The sequence below is a fragment of the Sinocyclocheilus rhinocerous genome, unplaced genomic scaffold (assembly GCF_001515625.1).
Source record: "Sinocyclocheilus rhinocerous isolate Xijiao unplaced genomic scaffold, SAMN03320098_v1.1 scaffold1998, whole genome shotgun sequence".
Taxonomy (NCBI): Eukaryota; Metazoa; Chordata; class Actinopteri; order Cypriniformes; family Cyprinidae; genus Sinocyclocheilus; species Sinocyclocheilus rhinocerous.
In genome coordinates this window covers 109,385-131,935 of record NW_015628694.1, presented here as the reverse complement: position 1 = coordinate 131,935, position 22,551 = coordinate 109,385, and the positions used below count along the sequence as shown (strand labels likewise).

General features: G+C 36.5%; 1 pseudogene; it reads right to left on the bottom strand.

Moving 5' to 3' along the window:
- Positions 1-1,229: 1,229 nt before the first annotated feature.
- The window catches only part of LOC107738294 (transmembrane protein 2-like), a 22,010-nt pseudogene continuing 688 nt past the window's right edge, over positions 1,230-22,551 (bottom strand).

Sequence of the window (22,551 nt, the reverse complement as noted above, 5' to 3'; positions counted from 1 at the left end):
TCATTCGGTTATGTTTATTATATTAATATGTTTCAGCACGTTACAATCATTATATGGCTTGAGTGAAGAGTGCATATTTTCTAATGAATTAAACAGGTTGTTATCATACAGAAAGCATGAATGGTCTCTCTCTGTGTGTTTATGGGTGTTTAGCCTATCCATGCGTGCATGCATGCGGGGAAGAGGTGCGATTTTAATAATAATCAAATAATACCCGATCATCGAATATTATTTTTGCTTGAAATGCAGAATTGGACTACTTTAACACTATTGCTGTCGGTTGTTTTTCATGTCCGTGGGTTTAAGCGACCACAACCGTGATATGGAATGCGAATTTTACCAAGGGAACCCCCCCCCCAATGTGTATTTTACCCCCCAAACGCAATTTTTTACCGGGGACCCCTTCGATGAAACCTACTGTCGGAGTGTTTAATACGGTTGACGGGCAGCATTTGAGTAGGAGTGAGCAGCTTTTATTGTTCTGGTTCTGTCAGCCCACCGCTAAACGAGCCATGCTGAGTTCTGTGTGAATCCTGCTGGAAGCGTGACGGAAATTAATCGTGATAACTAATGTATGCGCGCGAGGAAGATTTCGGCGGGAACGTTTATTGAGAGCTTTCGTAAGCCTGACGAAAAACATTCGTACAGCACGGTCAATGCATGTGATCGGTTCAAATTAGTCTCTTTGCCAAGCTAAAATATTTTTAGTAACAAAATAAAGACATATTATTTATGCTAAATAGACCAAGGTTTAAGTGTCAAATGTAGCCACAGGTGAAATCGAGTCTGTTCGCTTCTGGCATTTCGTATTTATCACTTATCATGTACATGTAGGCTATTTGTAATCGTTCAGATGAAAGATGAATGAGCTAGGAGCTAGGAAAAAATAGGAACTGGATGTAGTGTGTGGATAAAGCCTTCATGTGATTGATGAGCTCTCACATCTTAATGTCCAAGTCTGTGGCTCACTCCATATTTCACACTCTCTCTGATATGGCAGGTAATACCCGAAACCCCGGTCTCGTTTTGGCACAAAGCTCGATGTCCTGGATCAGGTCTTACAGACACTGGTGGAAATCGATGTAGTCCACGACAACTACAACATACCTCTAAAGCAATCCTGTCCCCTAGTGGTCATATATTTACCTCCAAGTATGCCTCATTTTCATTGTCACGAATGCAAAACATGATTTACAAACACGCATTTTTGTTTTATAAGCTTTGTAATATTTTATCTGAATTTCAGAACATCGAATTACAGCATAAAATCATAGCTAGTAAAGAAAGAGCATTTTACAAATGAAAAAAAAAATTTCTACAGGTAACAACATATAGCCTACTGAGGAAAAACATTTTGCACCTTTAAGAAACTGCAATCTCTTGTTTCAGACTACCAATAAAACTCTTTATACAGTGGTTAACAAGTAGCCTAACTAATTCAACCCAAATCAAAAACGTCACATACAGGCAATTCAGGCTTCCCTTTCAATCACAATAATGACAATATATTTCATATGGGATGTTACATCTTTCAAACGAAGTGATGGCACTACAAAGGCTGATAATGGACATTATCTTAAACGGACAGTTCACCCAAAAATTAAAGTTCTGTCATTTACCCTCTTGTTGTTCCAAACCTAAATGTCTTTTTAACACAAAATGAATGAGATCACAGCCTCAGTCACCTATCGCTTTCATTGCTCTTGTTTATTTATAAGTTTGAAATCTTTGGTGTGATTTCCTGTGTTGAATGGAAAGAGACCTGATAATAAACACATAATTTCAGTGGCTAACTGGTTCAACACCTTTTCCACATACACATACGTACAGTAGACAACGTTTTTTTGTTTTGTTTTTTTAATGAAAAATAATTTAGCTGTAGATAATTTTTTTTTATGTTGAAACATGTATACTGTCAAATATTTAATGGTGAAAATATAGTCACTGATGTGCGAGCAGCAGTGAAACCCAGAATGACAATTAAATAATGGCATGTCCCATTAAATCAAGAGGAATAAATAACAGAAAAGGAAAGTCTGAGTGTCATTTACACCTGCAGATGGTTGGAGGAAGAAAAGAGTCCACCAAATTACCATTTGTATTGTGCTGTACTTCTGCACTGGTGGTACGGAACTTCAAGATCATCCTCTGATGTACTTCTAGCTTGTGCTGTCCATTTTTTATCCAGTTTGGAGTGTATTAAAAAAAGTGCGTCACTTTGTGCTGTAACATTTGACAAAATGCAACCACGCAGGACAAAACGACAAACAAACAAAGACATTAATTTGCTTAACAAAATACTTGTTTAAAGGCCACTAGCGCTTTCCTTTCCCGAAATAAATTACGTTCATAAGTTCACATTCATTCGCTGGTTGTGTTGTTTGTTCACATCTAGTAAAGGCTCACTTTTGGCTAAGAGATTTTCTCAAGAGTTCAAGATCCATCCGTGTGGGAGGATCTTTTTGTGGTGGACAAGAATATTCCTTTAGGGACAGGGGAATGAACCTTTCCTGTAATCCCAGCACCTTGGTATCTTGGCAGGCCAACAGAGCAGACCATGGCTGTGGTGAAGAACCTCCCTGGCCGAGGAACCCAAAGAAAGCAATGACGTCTATAAAAGACAGTCATAGGAATCAGCAAACACAGAGTGAACCTCAACAAGGAAAAATAGATCTTGACAGTAGTTTTTCATATTATAGAAATACGTTACCTTTCTTCTGAAGATCTGGCGTTTTAGCAGATCCCAAAGGGACCAGATATTGTGCAGCACCAGCAATGCCAGCAGGCTGACCTCTTGTGGCAAGAAGAACTATCGATCTACACAGAACCAAACTGATTTAGTCTAAACAGTGAAATACGGAAATTGCTTACTTTAAAAATAAAAGGTCTATTAAAATAGCAAAAATACACTACTGTTCAAAAGTTTGGGGTTGATAAAGTGTTTACATTTTTTTTAAAGAAGCCTCTTATGCTCACCAGGGCTGCATTTATTTGTTCAAAATACAGTAATATTGTGAAATATTATTACATTTTAAAACAACAGTTTTCTATTTGGATACATTTAAAAATGTAATTTATTCCTGTTATGGCAGAACTGAATTTTCAGCAGCCATTACTCCAGTCTTCATTGTCACATGATCCTTCGGAAATCTATTCTAATATGCTGATTTGGTGATCAAAATATATTTCCTATTACTATCAACATTGTGCAAAAGAACAGCATTAATTTGAAACAGAAAGCTTTTGTAAAAAATTATAAATGTCTTTACTGTCACTTTAGATCAATTTAATGAACCCATGCTGAAAAAAGTATAAATTTCTTAAAGGGGTCATATGATGCGATTTCAAGTTTTCCTTTCTCTTTGGAGTGTTACAAGCTGATTGTGCATAGATAAGATCCCTGAAGTTGCAAAGACTAAAGTCTCAAAACCAAAGAGATATTCTTTATCAAAGTTAAGACTCTGCCACGCCCCCCTAAAACGGCTCGTTCTAACACGCCCCCCCATATCTACCTCACTATGTGGAAATATTAGCATAATGCTGCCCAAATGTGCACGCAAAGAAAGAAGGCGTGGTTTCAGTAACCGCAGTTAGTGTTGAAGCAGCATGTCAGGGAGACGCTGTGTGTTTCTAGGCGAAAGCAAAAGCACTTTATTTGGCCTTCCGAAAGTAGATGCATTTAGGAATCTTTAAGATTACTTACAACAGAACAGCAATGCATTTTATGGACGACCGTTTCGTGAACCTAGGAGAGGAGGTAATTCTGACTTTGCTATGACAATCTGGCGCTTCTGAATCAGCTGCTGTTTTGTTATTAGTTTAAGTATTTGCTATTGACTGTTCAAATGCGGAGTTTTGCGCATCGTGTGTGTGTGTGTGTGTGTGTGTGGGGAACAGGGTCACATCACAGGAGAGTGAGCTGGGTGTCAGAAATCATAGCACGTCAGCTGTCTTAACCGCGGCTTGTGTACTGCATCATTACTGTGTCTGTTCCCCTTTCGGGCTTGAACTGATGGTAAAACTAACGACATTATTAACTGTCTTGATATTTACTTTGAAAGCTGACGCTCGCGATTATGGTAAGGGGCGTTGCATTTCCGACGCGTGCTTGTGGTGTTTGGCCAATCACAATGCATTGGGTCAGCTGGCCAATCAGAGCAGGCTGCGCTTGTCGGAAGGAGGGACTTTGTAGAAAATGAAGCGTTTGAGAGAGGCGGGGCATAGAGGACCTACAATAATGTACAGTATTTGAAAAATAATGTGTTTTTTGAACATTAAAGCATGTCAACATATTCTGTTACACCAAATACACAAAATAATGATCTTTAAAAAAGTATCATATGACCCCTTTAAAAAAGACTTATGAACAGTAGTGTATATACTAAAACTCTTCAGTACATCAAATCAGCACTGCACAAATCCTTACACTCATCACCAGCTCCCTCAATACACACTGTATGCCACTTTTCAACCTCTTCACCCAGACAACTAACCCCAAACAGCAGCTTTCACCCCTCACCTCTTTATAATTCCAGTTTTTAAATACGGTTCCATTTTAGTGTCCAGCGTCATAAACAATGAGTTCTTTGTGACTTTTCCGGAGCATGCGTCCACAGTTACTATGAGGAACCCTGACTGGGTGAGGTCAAACCTCTCTGCATTCACCTATAGTACAGGAAAAAGAGAAAACAAAAGATTTTTTAATGTTAACAATAATTTATTCATGCACCACAAAAGAATATGCAAGTTAAATGAAGCTAAACACATCTTCTAATTTCCTGTCCTCTACACACCTCTCCCCACTGTCACCATCACAAAATGCACAAAATCACCCCATATTAAGAAAGACAGACAGACAGACAGACAGACAGATAGATAGATAGATAGATAGATAGTTAGATCTCACCATCATCCAGTCCATCTGGAATGACATGAAGAAACAGAAAAAAACTGAGATACACTAAATCCAGAAGAACTGTGGCAAGTCTCCAAGATGCTTCAAGAAACCTACCTGCAAAGCTACAGTACTGTGAAAAGTTATAGGCACCCGTGTAAAAATGCTGTAAAGCGAGGATGCTTTCAAAAATAAAGTCATAAATAGATTTTATTTTTCAGTTAACATCTATTAACTAAATCAAATCAATAGTTGGTGTGACCACCCTTTGCATTTAAAACAGCTTTTGTCCTTAGTACACTTGCGCATAGTTTATTTTCAGGTAGCTTTGCAGGTAGGGTTCTTCAAGCATCTTGGAGACGTTGCCACATTTCTTCTGGATTTAGCCGGTCTCCATTTTTTCTGTTTCTTCATGTAATTCCAGACGGACTGGATGATGGTGCGATCAGATCTCTGTGTGGAGCACTGGCTCAAATCGCACTGGATTTTTACAATTAATGGCAAAAGGAATGTTTGGAAATGTAAACTGATATTTCCTACTGACACACTACAGCAAAATATAGAAATAACTGACTGAAAACCATTTTTTGTTGGTGAAAATACTAATGGCTAAGACTTGGTTTGGTGATGATGCATATACACGTGGTGTGGTGTGGTGTGTGTGTATATGTAGTATGTATATATATATATACACATGGCCACAAATTAATTTTAGTTTTTAAACACAAACAGTTGAAAAGGTTTTAAACTCGCTATCATTAAACATGAAAATAATAAAATATAGTACTAGCCATATCACTAAACATCCCTGAAAATGTGTTTTACTAAAGTGATTTTAACTTTACTTGATTTAAAATCAAATTATATTATTTAACATACTTACTATGGCAGCCTTAAAATACTAAAACTACAATAAAAAATAAACTTAAAAAATGGAAATAAAGCTAGACATGTATTCTTACATTTTACTTAATAAACCAGTGAACACAAGCATAATTCTCCCAAGATTAAATTAATGTTTGGAATAATCACTCACAGTGATATAAGCTTGAGTGTCATTACTCTGTTCTTCTTTTACACTGAGGGATTTGATCTGAGTTTGGAGGTAGCTGTTCCATGGATCACTGGAGAAGGCAAACTACAGGGAGGAAAAGAAAAGTCACTCAAGGTTGACAGTTTAATGGCTCCCTGTTACAATTACCCAGAAAACGCAAGGTAAGGCTCTTGGACATGACGGCAGATGGACAGTCTGTCTATCTGGCACACAGTTCAAAGCCTGTCCCGCTCAAACAGAAATACACAAATGATCCTGTCCGTTCATGTGGAGCTTGGACTGTCCTTACCTGTGAGGCCCCACAGGCTCTGCAGGGCTCTGTGTTCAGCTTTGGCATAGGCACTATGTTGCTGGCAGGCTTTCTGTATTTGGGGTAGGCATTGGCGGTGCAGTTGCAGGTCTGAGTCTTTTGGTTGGCATGTATGGTGGCGATGATCTTCACTCTCTCACAGCCTGCGGTGGAGCAGTAGCTATAGCCGTCTCGTCTGTGCCGAGCTCGTGCGTACAGCCATAACAAACTGGAGGTTAAACACAGGCTTACTGTTTCAGACTGATCAGGCGTCACTGTAAACAATAATTTATCTGGATTTGACAATATAATTTAAAGCGAAGTAGGACAACACAAGTAAAACCCAGAAGCAATGTGAGAAAATGAGCAAACAAAATGATATACATTAAAATTAAAGGTGATATGTAAGAATTAATTTGTAGAGACTAAGCCATTCATGGGTCAATTCCACCGAAAAAGGGTAAACAATGTGGCTCTGTGTCACTATCAAAACACGGCTCTGTTTGTATGAGCATCAGGATGAGCCTGACAACCCAACATCGTCTCAGTCAACGGCGTGATAATTAGAAATGTTTCTTGAGCACCAAATCAGCATTTTAAAATGATTTATGAAGGATCATGTGACACGATCACCTTTTCCATCATCTAATGATTAATAATTAACATTTAAACCTTTAGCAGATCTGAAAACAAATATCAATTTTTCATATAATAATGTAATGCCTAAATTCCCTTGGAGCATTTATAACAACAGATTTTATTGATTTTTTTTTTTTTAGAATTTTAATATTCTGTTTAAAGGGATATTAATACTATTTTATTTATTTTTTATTGTAGGATATTATTAACTATATTACAATCCTTAAAAAATGCATAACTTCACAAGACCTAATTTGATTCCTACAGCTTTTTGTGAAATCATTGTGTTGATAAAGGCTTAACATTTCAAATACATTTTTTCCTACCCGACAGATTTGTCGAAAAAGTACTTCCTTTCCTGCTGTCGCTTCTCTAGGTCTGAAATGGATGACACAGGGCCGTAGTCTTCTATGCCATCAAAGCCGTTGCTCTGCTTGTTGTAGATGTCTGATGTGATCTGGAAGACTGTTTCATTGGGGTAGCAGAAGCCGAGGAAAGCCCAATCACCCCTACAAGAGCAACACAGTCAAAAAGCACATCAGATTGTCTCTGGCATGAGCAACATGTATGTTGATTACCAAGGCAAAATTTCATGGTTATATAGTTTAGTAACTAATGTTCTGTTTCAGATATGGGGGGATCACATTCTTCCTTTTTTACTTACTGGTCAAAATTAATAAGTGACAGGACTGTTTCTCTGGGTGTAGGTCCATTCCAGTGCACCGTGTAGCTCTTGCCCATCATGAGTACAGGCTGGTACTGCTGAGAAGGAGCTGTCTGGCTTCTGATACCTCTGAGAACCATGGGCTTATCAGGGTATTCATCTCTACTGATAGATAGGCTCAGATTAGATGCACCCTGTGTCTGTATATACACCTATGTAGAACATAAGTAACATTGTTTAAAAAGCAAAAACAGTTAAGAGAATATACATTACTGTTCAAAAGTTTGAGGTCAGTGTGATTTGGATTAACAAAATTCAAAAATGAAATAAATTCAGCAAGGAAGCATTAAATTGTTAAAAAGCAGCAGTTAAGGCTTACATTGGAACAAAAAACAATTTTAAATAATGCTGTTCTGTTGAGCTTTCTATTCATCAAAGAATCTTAAAGAAAATGTATCAAGGTTTCCACAAAATTATGAAGCAGCACACCTGTTTTCAACAGCAATAATAATAAATATGAGCAGCAAATTAGCATATTAGAATAAATTCTGAAGGATCATGTGACACTGAAGACTGGAGCAATGGCTGCTGAAAATTCAGCTTTGCCTATGAATTACATTTTAAAACATTAAAACATAAAACTGTTATTTTAAAATGTAAAAATATTTCACAATAATATTTTACTGTATTTTTCATTAAATAAATGCACCTTGGTGAGCATAAGAGACTTTTTTCAAAAGCATTAAAAATGTGTTACCGACCACAGCCTTTGAACAGTGGTGTACTTGCATATCAACATAACATGAAAATGCAAAAGGAGAATGAGACACCTATTTCTTTACCTGAGAGTACTTGCCACTGCACACAACCCCATTCCAATGAGGAACATCCACACATTGAGGGTGGCGGATCAGGAAGTTGTCGGCCCTTGCCACATACGTATCCGTGTAATTGCTGATTGAACCATCCAGGTCATGAAAGATGGAATTTTTATCGCCGTCCAGATCATTCTGCTCAAACCACTCGCCTGGTCGGCCAAAAAATGCTCTTAGAGTTACCTGGATGATTAAAATAGGATCACTGGTCATGAGAAATGTAAACGAAAACAACTGGACAGATGAAGAATCAATGTGGTATCATTTAGACACAAGTGAGGCAAAATATGACCACCTTTAAAGACCTTTCCAAGGGCTCTGTTTAACATATGCTAAATATCAGCTGCCAGAACAGGGGCTTATTTTTTAATTACTCAGCACCAGAGCAGATGGTGACCAATCAAGAGAGAACAACCAGATGTGTCGTCTCTCACTGAGAAACAATCAATAAGTTCAAGCATTAGTAAGACTTAAGATAAACAACCGTTATTACAGACTCGACAGAATGGGTGGTGTTATCTGGGAGATATGGGTTTCTAAAGAAAAGGTCTCTATGACCTTGAGTAATACAATTACGTCTAGGTTGCCCCAGTGGCCAGTCCCTGTAATTAGTCTATAGTCGACTCTGACCAAAAAAAGAAAACAAATTATAGGTGAAAATGTCATAAAACTCTTCAGTTTTTGTTTTTTGTTTTTTTAGGAAACACAGGTTCAAATCTGGATGTTTTCTGATCATATTCATTCTCTTTCTTACCTTGTAATCTCTATAATTATAATTAAAAAAAAAACTGAAATTCAACCATTTCATTTTTTTATATATATATAAAATTTGACTAAAATAAATCAAAAATGGCCACAAATTCTTTTTGAAACACAATATATTTTAAAGGTTAACACCAGTGTTATTTTAGTACCACCAAGATATTTTTATTAATATTCTGAATCAGTTTTTATTTTTATATTTTCCATTTTAATTTTAATTTCAGTTAAAAGTTTTAGTAATTTTGTTGTGTTTTGTCATTTTTAGTAGTTTTTATTTTTAATGTCTATATAGTTTTTATTAATTTTATTTCAGTTTTAGTTTGTTATGGCAAGTTTTTTAATACTTTCTTTTATTCCAGTAATGTTTATTTTATTTCAAATATCGAATATGTTTTGTTTTTTGTGGTTTTAGTTTTATTTAACAGTAATAAACCTGGTTAACACACTAACTTGGGCAGTCCCAAAATAACATGACTAAAATCAAAATAATATAATTTAATAAACAAACTGAAACTAAAGTGAAAACTAAACTAAATGACAAACTGGTGCTTCAAGGGAAATTATATATATAATTTCTCTTGAAGCACCAGTTTCAAGAATTTTGAATTTCTACTTTAGAATATGAATATATATATATATATAATAACATTTAAAATTCAAAACTATAATAAATGTGACTGAGATAATAATAAATAATAATAATAATAATAATAATAAAAGTAAACAAAAATGTTACAAAAAATATATATAATATATATAATAACATTTAAAATTCAAAACTATAATAAATGTGACTGAGATAATAATAAATAATAATAATAATAATAATAAAAGTAAACAAAAATGTTACAAAAAATTAGAAACAATGTTCACAGTTTTTATTCTTTAGTACTGAATGTCTTATCACAGAAGCAGTTAAACTGAGTAACTTATTATGTCTGTAGGTGGGATAGTAGTCACAGTATAGTAGTGTCAGTGAGCATTTGAACAGTTTCCAAGTCCTAAATGTGTATGTGCACTCACACTAGGCTGGAAGGCGAGAGACGACAGGTTATTTCTGGGTGTCAGCTGCCAGATGTTTTTCAGGCTGAATCCCACAGCCATGGTGAAGCGCTCTGTCGTGGGACTGAAGGCCCGAAACGTGCTGTCTAAGATTCTCACTGGACCATCATTTATCTGAAAACCTCGGATTGGAAATGTCCTGACAAGAACGGAGCAAAAGGCAAACAATATTCCATTACATTTTGCTAAACCAGACAAAAGCTCATGTTAATACTAATCTTCCCTGAGTTCCCTCACATACTTGTTTCTTGGTAGAGTCCTCATCTTTCCATCTACTCCACCGATCCCCCAGTATTTATTTTGTCCTCCATTGGTGCCACGATTCCTGCTTTCACCAACAAACAGAGACTGGGAGACCTCCTGACTAGAGCCCTCATCTTTAGGGTAGCTGCCATCACTGCAGTGAGGAGGAGGAGGAGGAGGAGGAGGGGAGTGAAACATTTTAGTTGTTTCATTAACTGCCTGCCTTAGGAGGTTGATGTAGAACACTAGTGCAGACAAGTTCACACCCTTGCACACATTTGCCAATCAGGGGTGCGTTTCCCAAAAGCAACTATGGTCGCAAGTTCTGTCGTTACCAATAGAGTTCAATGGAACGAACCACCATAGTTCGCTAACGATGCTTTTGGGAAACGCACCCCAGACTGTGAGTGTTTTAGCTTTAAAAAAAGTGTTCCTTTAAATGGCTATGCCTGCAGCCAGGGACAGAGACAGCAAGAACATTCCTGCATATACACAAACACTCACATAAACAGTATGGTTGTCAATTTAACATGTTATTCATATATGCGATTAATGAGATCATAATTTGTAGTTGACTGGCAGCTCTAATAAACAGAAAAATGACACAGTACCTTGCAAATGAGAGTCCAACACCATTGTCTGCAAATCTATAAAAAAAAAAAAACAATCAGAAGATAGCTATATTTTATTTATGCAATTAGCTTTTTAACGGGTCTATAATTATGAGGTTTTGTCCCCTACCCTGAGTTTCGTATGATGATGTCACCGCCACGGATCCAGGCCCCCAGATCATTGTTTTTAAAGGAGATGAGAGTGTCGATGACTGCGGTCACCCGTGGCCTGTTTGGATCAGAGTTCTCATGAGGCCTGAACCTGAGAAAGCAATGTCAAACAATGAGAAATTCAGTCTTTCCTTCAGAAGAAAATGTAAGTGTTGCTTGCCCATGCAACAGTGTTAATGCTAGGGAAGTGCTTTAGAGTTGTGAGGGTTTTCTGTATGACTGCTAGGTGTTTGCTACTGTAATATAAAAAAAAGATATAATTTAAATTTAAGCATTTATACATAATATTAGTATTTATTATACTGCTTTTAATGTATGCTGATTTATATTGAAATCACCCAATCTATTTTCTAAATGCATGTTATAGATCTTATTGTGGACTACTCATCTATGTATGTCTTAAATTTTTTACTTTTTTGTATTATTTTTAAATCAAAATATAACTTTTGATCATATATCATATCTTCCAGTGAAAACTACAGTCTACAGAAAAGATCTGGCATTCCGTTTCATTGCAACTTTAAATATTTAAATATTTATTTATTAAGTATTTAACCACCACTGAAAACAATATATATTAAGTAAATAAAATATAAGATTATATTTTAATTAAGATTACAATCAGGAAAATTATAAAAAAAAAATAATTAAGATTAACATGCAAGTAAATGATAAATGTAAATAAAAGTAAATACAAATTTTTTTTTTTATAGTCTATTTTCTAAATGCATGTTATAGATCTTATTGTGGACTACTCATCTATGTATGTCTTAAATTTTTTACTTTTTTGTATTATTTTTAAATCAAAATATAACTTTTGATCATATATCATATCTTCCAGTGAAAACTACAGTCTACAGAAAAGATCTGGCATTCCGTTTCATTGCAACTTTAAATATTTAAATATTTATTTATTAAGTATTTAACCACCACTGAAAACAATATATATTAAGTAAATAAAATATAAGATTATATTTTAATTAAGATTACAATCAGGAAAATTATAAAAAAAATAATTAAGATTAACATGCAAGTAAATGATAAATGTAAATAAAAGTAAATACAATTTTTTTTTTTTATAGAAGTAAATACAAGAAAAAAGTAAAGAAAATTTCCATTTACACATAATGGTAATCAGAATTTTTGGGGAAGTTGTGCTTATTTGAACATGACAAATGGCACAATGCCAAAATTATGTTTTGCTGTCAAATGTGACCTAGGTTTTTGTGAGATTCGCCCATACATTTTACAGAAAAATATTTTGACAGAATACAGTCAAAATATCTGAAATAAACAAGGGTGAAGCATACACCTACAGCATATATACACACACACACATACTGACACACTGTATATTTACAGTGTAGTCGTGTGTGGCTTAAGAAAAGACCAGAACTCTTTCCGGATATCCCATATCCCCTGACTAGTGCAGAAACTCTATCTGGGCAGATGTGTTTTCTTTATAAGCTGAATCAACTGACCCTGGACATAAAGAAACGTTCACCATGTTTACTCACCTAGCGCTGTTGTCCAGACAGAGATATTCACGTGGGTCTGCTGCAGTGGCGTTGGTGCTCTTGACTTTTCTATCAATAAAGAGGCCAGCCTGACACAGGATGAAAGAAGCAATCACTCTTCACTTTGAAATTGTACGTTCAGTGTCTGGTATCATGCAAGTAATACAGTGCCAGTGAAAGTAAAGCCTGTAGTTTCTCTGCACCTGGACAGTCACGAGTCACGACACTTAGCACACAGCTCGAGCTAGCCAACATAAACAAGCGGATAATAGAGAACTATTGTATAGGGAAATGTATGTGTGAGCACCCTGCCACACAAGCACATCGTGCCGGACCTTTGAACAATGAGGCATTTCAGAGAATGAACGAAGATGCCTTGTGTACGTGCAATAAAAATTTGAACTCATAATTGATTGCATGAGTCTTTCCTGAAGCCACACTTTATAAAATGTTGCAAATCCCAAATGACTTATGAACTGCACTATTATGAGCCAAAGGCTGGAAATGCTAACTTCACCACAGGAAGCTGGGTACTAAATGAAGATGGAGAAATAGCATCAGCACTGATATTGTGTGATGAACATTACCTGAAGATAATTAAAAAAAAAGACTCCGAATGCGTTTACAAATCATAAAGTCTAATTATCCTAAATCATTGTTATTATTTGAAGGTTTGTTTTGCCCACTGACTTGTGAATTTGGCATTAGAATCATAGATGAGGCATTTGATTACCTTAAAGTTGGAATGAACACGGTTGTTAAAGAAGATGCCCAGAGGCGTGAGCTCAGCTTTCGTCTCTGGAATCAGTCCATGAGAATCACCTGTAGAGGAATTGTGGAAAACATACCAAATTCCTGCATCCTGAGAGAAAAAAAAGAGAAAATTAATATACCAGGTATTTTCATAAATATTTTCATATCCTTAACATTTTCTGAAGGTTAAACAACTCCTTCTACTGACAATTTGCTTACAAATGCCCTATTTTTGTACTAGTGGAAAGAGAGGGTGAATAATATTTACTCCTGAGTTCTGATTTCTATCACAGGAAGATGACTGAGACTCTCTTAACCTGGTCTGCTGAAAGCATGACTTCATAGGAAGCTTTTCTTTTAATAAAAAAGGGTGGAGGGTGCATCCTTTTATATACAAAACCCTCAAGCAAAACAAAGCGCAACAATACCACCAGCCTGAACAGATTTCTTTTGGCAAATACATTTTTAATTAAAGAATTGGAATGTGGAGATGCTATCTGTGATTGCACAAGCGCCTTGATGTTCTCATCAGTATCACAGAGCTGTGGGCATCATTTCAAAGAGCACAAATTCAATCAGAGAAAGTCACGGAATAGTCGTTCTATGATAAATAAATACCCTGAAAATGTTGCAAACAAACACTGACTCACTTTTCATTGCAGATCATAGTGAAAATTATTGATTTGGTCAAATCAAGGATTGTGCATATACCTGTGATCCAGCTGCTGAGTTACTGATCAAATGATTATTGGGGTGTGCGATCCAAAATGTAGACACTGCCCTAGAATACACACATTAGACAGGGTCTTGTAAATGTGTGATCTTAAAATACATTGATTGAAGCATTTGTTTATTATGTTTAAAACAAAATAATAAATTTTAGTCTTAGCTTTTAGATATAGTTTATAATAAAAATAACTTTGGCAGCACTAAAATACTAAAACTACAATAAAAATGAAATAAACGAAAACTGAATTATAAAAACATTATAATAAAACTAACAAAGATCAAGCAAAACCTTAAAAATAGTCATAATAAATAAATAATTAATAAGCAAATAAATCTTTGGCAGCACTAAAATACTAAAACAACAATAAAAATGAAATAAACAAAAACTAAATTATAATAAAACTAACAAAGATCAAGTAAAACCTTAAAAGTAATAATAATAAATAATTAATACACAAATAAATTTAAAACACCTGATAAAAATAATAATAAATAAAAATAATAATAACCTGAATAAAAAAAACTATAATAACCCTGGCACAAAAGTCCAACTGTTTACAAACTGTTCCAAACTGACCCCAGCATTACCTCACTGTTTGATCAGAACTACAACTCTGAAACATATTCCAACATCCACCTTCATCCTGAACATCTACAGCTCTATACACAAACACACACACGCTCCCAAAACATTTTTTATCCTTTTTAAAACAGCACCTTCTCAGCTATCCTCTGCCAGGGACATTGGGTGTTTTATTGCCCAGATAAGAGAAAAAGACTATTGCTGAGTCTCAGGAAATGGGAGCTCTGTTCTTTCTCCTGTTATTTGACCAAAAAATACAACAGGTCACACTGTCAAGGTCAGTTACCCAGAGCAGAACAAGCACTCTGTACATCAAGAGACTTTGAGATAACATTCACACACATGCTCAATTTCAAGCTGAGAGGCTTCAAGAAGCGTGAATATTGGCTTAATTGTAAGTTACAGGTCTATGACGCAATATTCAATAAATATGTGTGAGTTTATGGTATCTTACTTGCACTCGTTTGCAGGAGATGGTACATATCCTTTGTGTACCCTGTCTGTAATTTCTGTGCACATGCTATCATTGCGGTCGGTAGGTAGAATGGTTCCTGGCCTGGTCAACAAGCCTAGGTTATGGAAAAATACGTTCCTTTGTTCAATCCCGTCCTCCAAGAAAAAACAATGTCCCAGTGTATCATAGCCAACTGTGTCCCTAACCTATAATAAAAGGAAGATATCATGATGAATCAAAACGAGAAGATCAATGAAAACAAATACATTATTGTTAGGACATATATATTTCTCTCACCAGCAGGCCATTAGTGGCATGTATGCCAACACATCGGGAGAAAGAGTGATGGATGGAGAGGGAGTCCAGATAGGTGTGGTCACTGTATCCCCCGCGCTGGTCCACATCTCCACACCTATGAAAGTTCACAGGGTATCTGCCCTTCTCCCGCTGCTGACCCATGTGTTTCAGCTCCACCTGAGACAAGTGGACTGACGAGAAGTTCCCCAAAATCTGAACAAGATCAAAAAACAAGAAATCAAAAACACAAGACCAAGTGTTGGCCAACAAATATCTATCTATCTATCTATCTAAAAAATAAAAAAAAATAAAAAAAGAGTAGTTGTATAAGTGCTACTGTGTGTTGTGGCTTTTCATTCTGCTGCCAAAAATAACACACAAATTTAAGATTATGCTTTCAGTTCCTTCCATTCAAAAAAGAGCTATACTCCATTATCTTGTGCAAACCCCAACATACAACAGCCTGTGATTTCTCCACATGACAGCACCAGACAGCTTAGTTCAAGATTCAAGATTTTTATTTGTCACATACATGGTTATATAGAGAATATATGACCAGCAGTGAAATGTAAGTCAGGTCCGCTCCATGGACAGTGCAATTATTAAAGAATACAAACACAAGAAAATTATATATAAATATAGGTATGGAAAAAGTAAGATAAAAAAAATAAGAATAAAATAATAGTGTTACATAAACACACAACCGCACACACAGACCCTCAAACAGACCTTGATGTGTCCCCCGAAGGTGTCGTAGCTGAAGTACTGGCACCAATTTTTTCCGTAGCAGGAGTTTTCCATTTCTCCATGAATGAGGATATTCCTTGAGAGGAGGGCCACCTCCGCACGCATGTCCACACCGTCCAGTATCTCTCCAACGTGGGTGAACTGAGGCTTTCCTGAGAAATTCCGACACATAAACACACTCCATAAAACTCACTGACTAATGATAGAGTTTGAAAATATGACGAGAGATTTATCTTAAATAATGAACCCAAATTGTAAAATTAAAAATACAATAAAAACAAAAAAAAATAGGAAGAAGTGGAATTAATGAGTGGATTAGCTTTTTAAAAAAAAGTTTCATAAATAAATAATGGATCCAGGACATTCATTCGGACTGCCCTTTACGCACACCCAGAGTACACACAGTATCCTTCCGGACAGAAAAGGGCTGGCAAAAGCTTTGCCAACAGGACACAATGCACAAGGTGACATTTAAACTACATCCTGTTAATAGAGGCCACATATTGAAGACATTTCCATTCTCCAACGAATTAACATATGTGCTGGGAATAATGACCATATTGTAATACATGCACAATACAACCCAGAAACTATTTGGATACTTAATAATGTATGAATGTTTTAGCATTATACAACAATATCAACTCAAGTGATATTTATTTTAAAGATATAAAATACCATTCAAAAGTTTGGGGTCAGTTTTTTATTTATTTATTTATTGAATTTTATTCAGAAAGGATGCATTAAACTGATCATGAGTGACAGTAAAGCCATTTAAATGTTACAAAAGATTTCTATTATTAAAAATACTGGAAAAAAAATATATAAAAAAATCACAGTTTCCACAAAAATATTAAGCAGCAGAACTTATTTTCAATGTTAAAATAATACAAAAAGTTTCCTGAAAACCAAATCAGCATATTACAATGATTTCTGAAGGATCATTTGCCACTGGAGAAACTGGAGCAATGGCTGCTGGAAATTCAGCCACGCAAGAATAAATACGATTTTAAAACACATTAAAATTACATTTCGATTACATTGAAAAAAGAAGAGTCCACTATGTGGTACTGCACATATGTTGAATTCGCTCATCCGTGGATGAGTATATTTGGAAAGCTGCGCAGACACAGCTGTGCTAGAGATGGAGCGGAATGTGAGAAATCAAGTATATTTCTTTCTATCTAACAAAAAAACATTCAGACATTTGTATGACACAGTAAGTGTCCAAATTTCCATACTCAATAAAGACCAGCTGGGACATTAGCACTAGAAAGCAATTAGTGAAAATGTTTTTAACAGGGTGGAGCACATGATGGTGGAATTATCTATATAGCCACTGCTGGCTTCTGGTCAGAAATGGAATTCTGGTAAACAGTCCTCGCCTTTTTGCGGTCTCAAACTCAATGACACTGTCATCACTTGAACTCGGCTGTATCCAAATTCACAGCAAGATTCAGGACAGATACACTTTACATTATCACAAGAAACCGGAAGAAAAACATGCAGTTTAGCGCAAACACCACCGCCTCACCTTTAATTCGAACCTGTTTCCTGTTGCAGTGGGGACACGGGAGCAGGGTGAATTCCTCTGCCTGATGCATGGAGTAATCGGTGCTGGCCACCACAATCCGATCGCCCGGATTCCAGCTGCTAACATCATCCATCAGGTTCAGAACCACTTTATCCACTGCATCCACCTGGAAGCCTGTTGTAGGGTAACCTTTATGGTAGAACAAAAACCAATGTAGGTTTTAAAAGGGATTTATTTTAATACATTCTTGTTCAATATTGTAGATTTTACCCTATGCTGTCAAAAACGTACCATTTTTCCACTCGCTGTAAGCAGTAACAGTGAAACCAACACCATCCACAGTGATGAACTCTCGGCGAGCCAGCGCCTTGCCACCGGTATCATGGTTCTCATGTTCTCGTACGTCTTCCGAGCAAGAAGCATTGCCTCCACCAATTACCGAGACCAAGGCCCATGCCTGCCTAAAACAGAGATGAGAAAGAGCTATTAAGAAAGCCAGCAATGGACAAAAACATGCAAGAAGATGTGACAGATTTGGTGGAATGGTGTATTCATAGAAAATAAACTGGCTCATATCAATCAGTTCGACGACAATAAAATATAAATTACAAATTAGGATGAATGGCTCCTTCATTAAGACTTGTCAGTGCACTCCCATGTGAAAGTGACGACCAGTTATTGAACATAAATTGAATGTAATGGAAGAGCAGCCAAAACTCTTGAGTTAAAAAACCAAACACTGTAAAGGATGAATGAGATTGACTAATTGAATCCTTCCTTCCTATTATTTATCTAGTCAGCCCATTAGTACAGTAAAAAGAGCAGTTGTCACTCAACTGAAGGCAATTGAATTTGTCTGTCATCAGTCTATGATGATAATATAAACCAAAATGTGGAATTGTTTGAGGAAAGTCATTGCTTTCTGAAAACAGTTTGAATATTCATCATGTTAAAGGGTTTGAACATTTTTCATTTACTCATCCTCAATTTCATTACTGTATGGTTAAATTTAAAGAGATAGTTCACCCAAAACTGAAAATTCTGTCATCATTTACTCCCTCATGTCGTTCCAAACCAATATGACTTTATTTCTTCTGCAAAGCACTACAGAATGTATTCTGAGAAATGTCTTGGTGTTTTTTGTTTGTTTGTTTTTTTGTCCATACAATGGAACAATCTTCAAAATATTTTATTTTATGTTCCACAGAAAGAAAGAAAAAACAAAATCATACAGATTTGAAATGACATGAGAATGATTATTAAACGGATAGTTTTATATATAGACCGGTCCTTGATTCTGATTGGTTGAGCAGCGTTCGAAGCTGTTGTAAATTACTCTACAAACATGCACCTTTGTTTACTTTGTGTGTTGCCTGGCAACCACTTTGTTGCAACCACAACTGTTTCTGAGGAACTACATTGTTTGGTGGAAGAATACGGTTTTTATTAATATCATTACACTTTATTTGCTCTGTTTTATTTTGTGAAACCTAACTACGTATATGGAATAACCGTTTTATAAAAGCAATAAGCCCCGTGAAGCCGTGGTTTACAGTGAACTTATAACAGCTAAGGGAGTTTTAGGTACTCCGCTTCGCGTCGTGCCTAACAATGCCCCCTTAGCTGTTATAAATTCACTGTAAACCACGGCTTCTTGGGGCTTATTGCTTTAATAAAGATTTTTCATTTTTGGGTGAACCATCTTTAAATTTCAGTCGGTTCCTCACACAAAGCTGTTGTATTTAACTAATATCCATTAGTATAATATGCATTTGGACCACTTTAATGATGCCTTTTATAATTTCTGGTGCTTAACAACCCCTGGTCACTATACACTTCAATTGTATGGAGAACAGCAGTGTGAACCTTCTGCTGAACATCTCTTTTTGTGGTCTCCAGAAAAAAAGAAAGTCATTTGGGTTTGGAATGACATGAGAGAGTGATAAATAATGAAAGAATACGTTGAACCACTCATAAAAATGAGTGTCTTGACCTTTTTACATAATTAATTCTTAAAATATTACCCAGTGTAAATATAACCAATCCTACTTCCTCTCTCCCTATAAGGCATCATTCAGTTTTGGCAAGGATGGAACTAAAAAGAGTGGAAAAAAGGGGGTAAAAAAAAAGAGGAAAAAAAAGAACAAAACTATGGCTCAACAGACTCTGGAGCTACTGGTGTCAGCTTCTGCGGTAGCATTAATAGTTCCACTATGATGAAACTGCAGGTACTTCACAACAACTAGGTCAGAACTGCTATTTGTTATACTGATGCATATGAGCTCCAAAGGCCAAGCCTCAAACACGAAACCCTCTAGAGGTTTGGAAAATAGTGTCTCATTGAACTTTCTCCCATTAAGGACAGTGGTTCACTGCAGTTTACAACAAGTTTATAAAATCTTTGTGGATAAACAGAGTGACTAACTACCCACTTTGAGACCAATAAGGCCAACTTAGCTGCTATGAGGTGGGAGGTCTATGATGGCCAGAAACCACACTTGTATGATCATTTTATCTTTCATATTTTCATCTTTTAGCAGCCACCAAGGAAAGATTACCTAATTTCTCAGAATAACTATTATGTCTGACTAACACAGGAATCTTTCCTGTCTTTTTCCATCTTGTTCCTGGCTATTCCCTACCCTCAAAGGGAAGAAGAACGTCTAATATCATTAAAGAGTGAATCGTCCCAATTTTTCCTGCACTTTTAACACCTTCCACATTTACATATTCTCTGTGTGGCACTAAAACTTAAAGTCTTTGTTTAACAATCATGAAATGCTGTTTCAAAACAGCATGCTGCAATCATTTTTATAATTCCATGATGTTAAAACCTGCATGAAAGTTGTGGAAATAAACCACTTTCCACAATAGCACAACAAACTCTTTCTTTACACTACTCTTTGCCTTACAGTTCTAGTTATGTAACAGAGAGAACACAGAAATCTTCTGAGTTTTCATGCCCAAGACCTTTGACTAAACGAATGTGTCTAGAGACACAGTCTGCAGTTTGAACATTAGAATAAGCATGCATATTTTCCATATTTCTTTAAGTAGTAAGAGAATGTTACAAACAAGTGCCTTTGCAATGGACTGTAAAAGTAGGCTTTATGTCTGGAGGAATTTCTATACTTGACACCAAACTCTTTAGAAAATATTTTTAGTTGCACGGTAATAAACTTCATCCCTCACTGAAAATCCATACTTTCCATCTGCAATGTAAATAAAAGAGACTCAGCATCTGGTTCTAAGTTCTGGCTTTGAGCTCTTGAAAAATCCTCGCAATGAGATATTATAGACAGATACACACGTCAGCACTTTTCAAACAAATCCTGGAAATATGCCTGTTTAACCTTTCACCGGCTTTTCCTGCAGAATACTGCCATTTGATACACTGGGAGGCTTCTTTTGATGTGTTTCTGTGTAACAACCAAACAGGTCTCCCAATCTGAACAGCTGAAAATTGGCCAAAACCTCTCTAAAACTAGCCAACATACTAGTAAACCAGCTTTGGCTGGTTTAAGATTATTTTTTCAGTAGTGATGCTTTCAAAATGCCTTCCTTATTCACCTGTATTTGAGATTATTGACATGATTGCTGCCTAGAAGATCCTTGATGGTTCTCTTGGTCTCTTCCAGCAGGCTCTTAACCGCAGAATCACCGGTGGCCAGTGCGACAATGCGTCCTGCAGGTAGAGACTTCAGCAGCTGACTCAGCCTCTTACTGTCGTTACGGGAATCGTGTGTGTCAAAACGCTCGTTGCTCACCACCTCCGCCGTGTCCTGATCAACCACCCGCAGGTTAATTCCACGGCTGAAGTTCTTCTGGAAGCCATGGTCACCGGTAGCCAAACCTGAAGCAAGTACGGTGCGAGTGAGGAAGGTCCAGGACAGCCTCTCTGACCCGTGGAGCTCCAGAGTTCCTCCGGCATTCACACCCAAAAACTTGCGGCCCATGCCAGGAACCTCAGTCACGGAGGTTTCATCCGATCGGCCGACCAGGGTGATGGTAGCCAGGGAGCGATAGCGGCATTTTGGAGCCCCAATATGGAGAGCACCGCCATCTTCTATCAAAATGTGGCGCGTTCGTAATGTAATGTTTTTTGAGCCTTTTTTATCATCGGCAAAGACAACCAAACCTATAATAAAATGAATGAAATCAGCACAAAGAGGAGATTTAAAGGCATAGTTCACCCAAAAATGAATATTTTGTCATTAATTACTCACCCTCATGTCGTTCCAAACCCATAAGACCTCCGTTCATCTTCGGTACACAAATTAAGATATTTTTGAAGGAATCGGAGAGCTCTCTGACCCTCCCATAGACAGCAAGGTTCCTTACACGATCAAGGCCCAGAAACATAGCAAGGACATAGGTAAAATAATCCATGTGACATCAGGGGTTCAACTGTAATTTTACAAAGCTACGAGAATACTTTTTGTGCGCAAAAGAAAAAAAAACTACTTTATTCAACAATTCATCTCCTCCACATCACCCTAGCGCCATTTTGGAGAGTACCCACTGAATGTAAATTGCATATGCTGTTTTGTGTTAGCTGCGCCACGCGGATACATTGTTTTTGTTCAAATCAAAGTGTAAATGACGTAAACAGCGTATCCGCATGGCACAGCTGACACAAAACAGCATACGCAATTTACGTTCAGTGGATACTC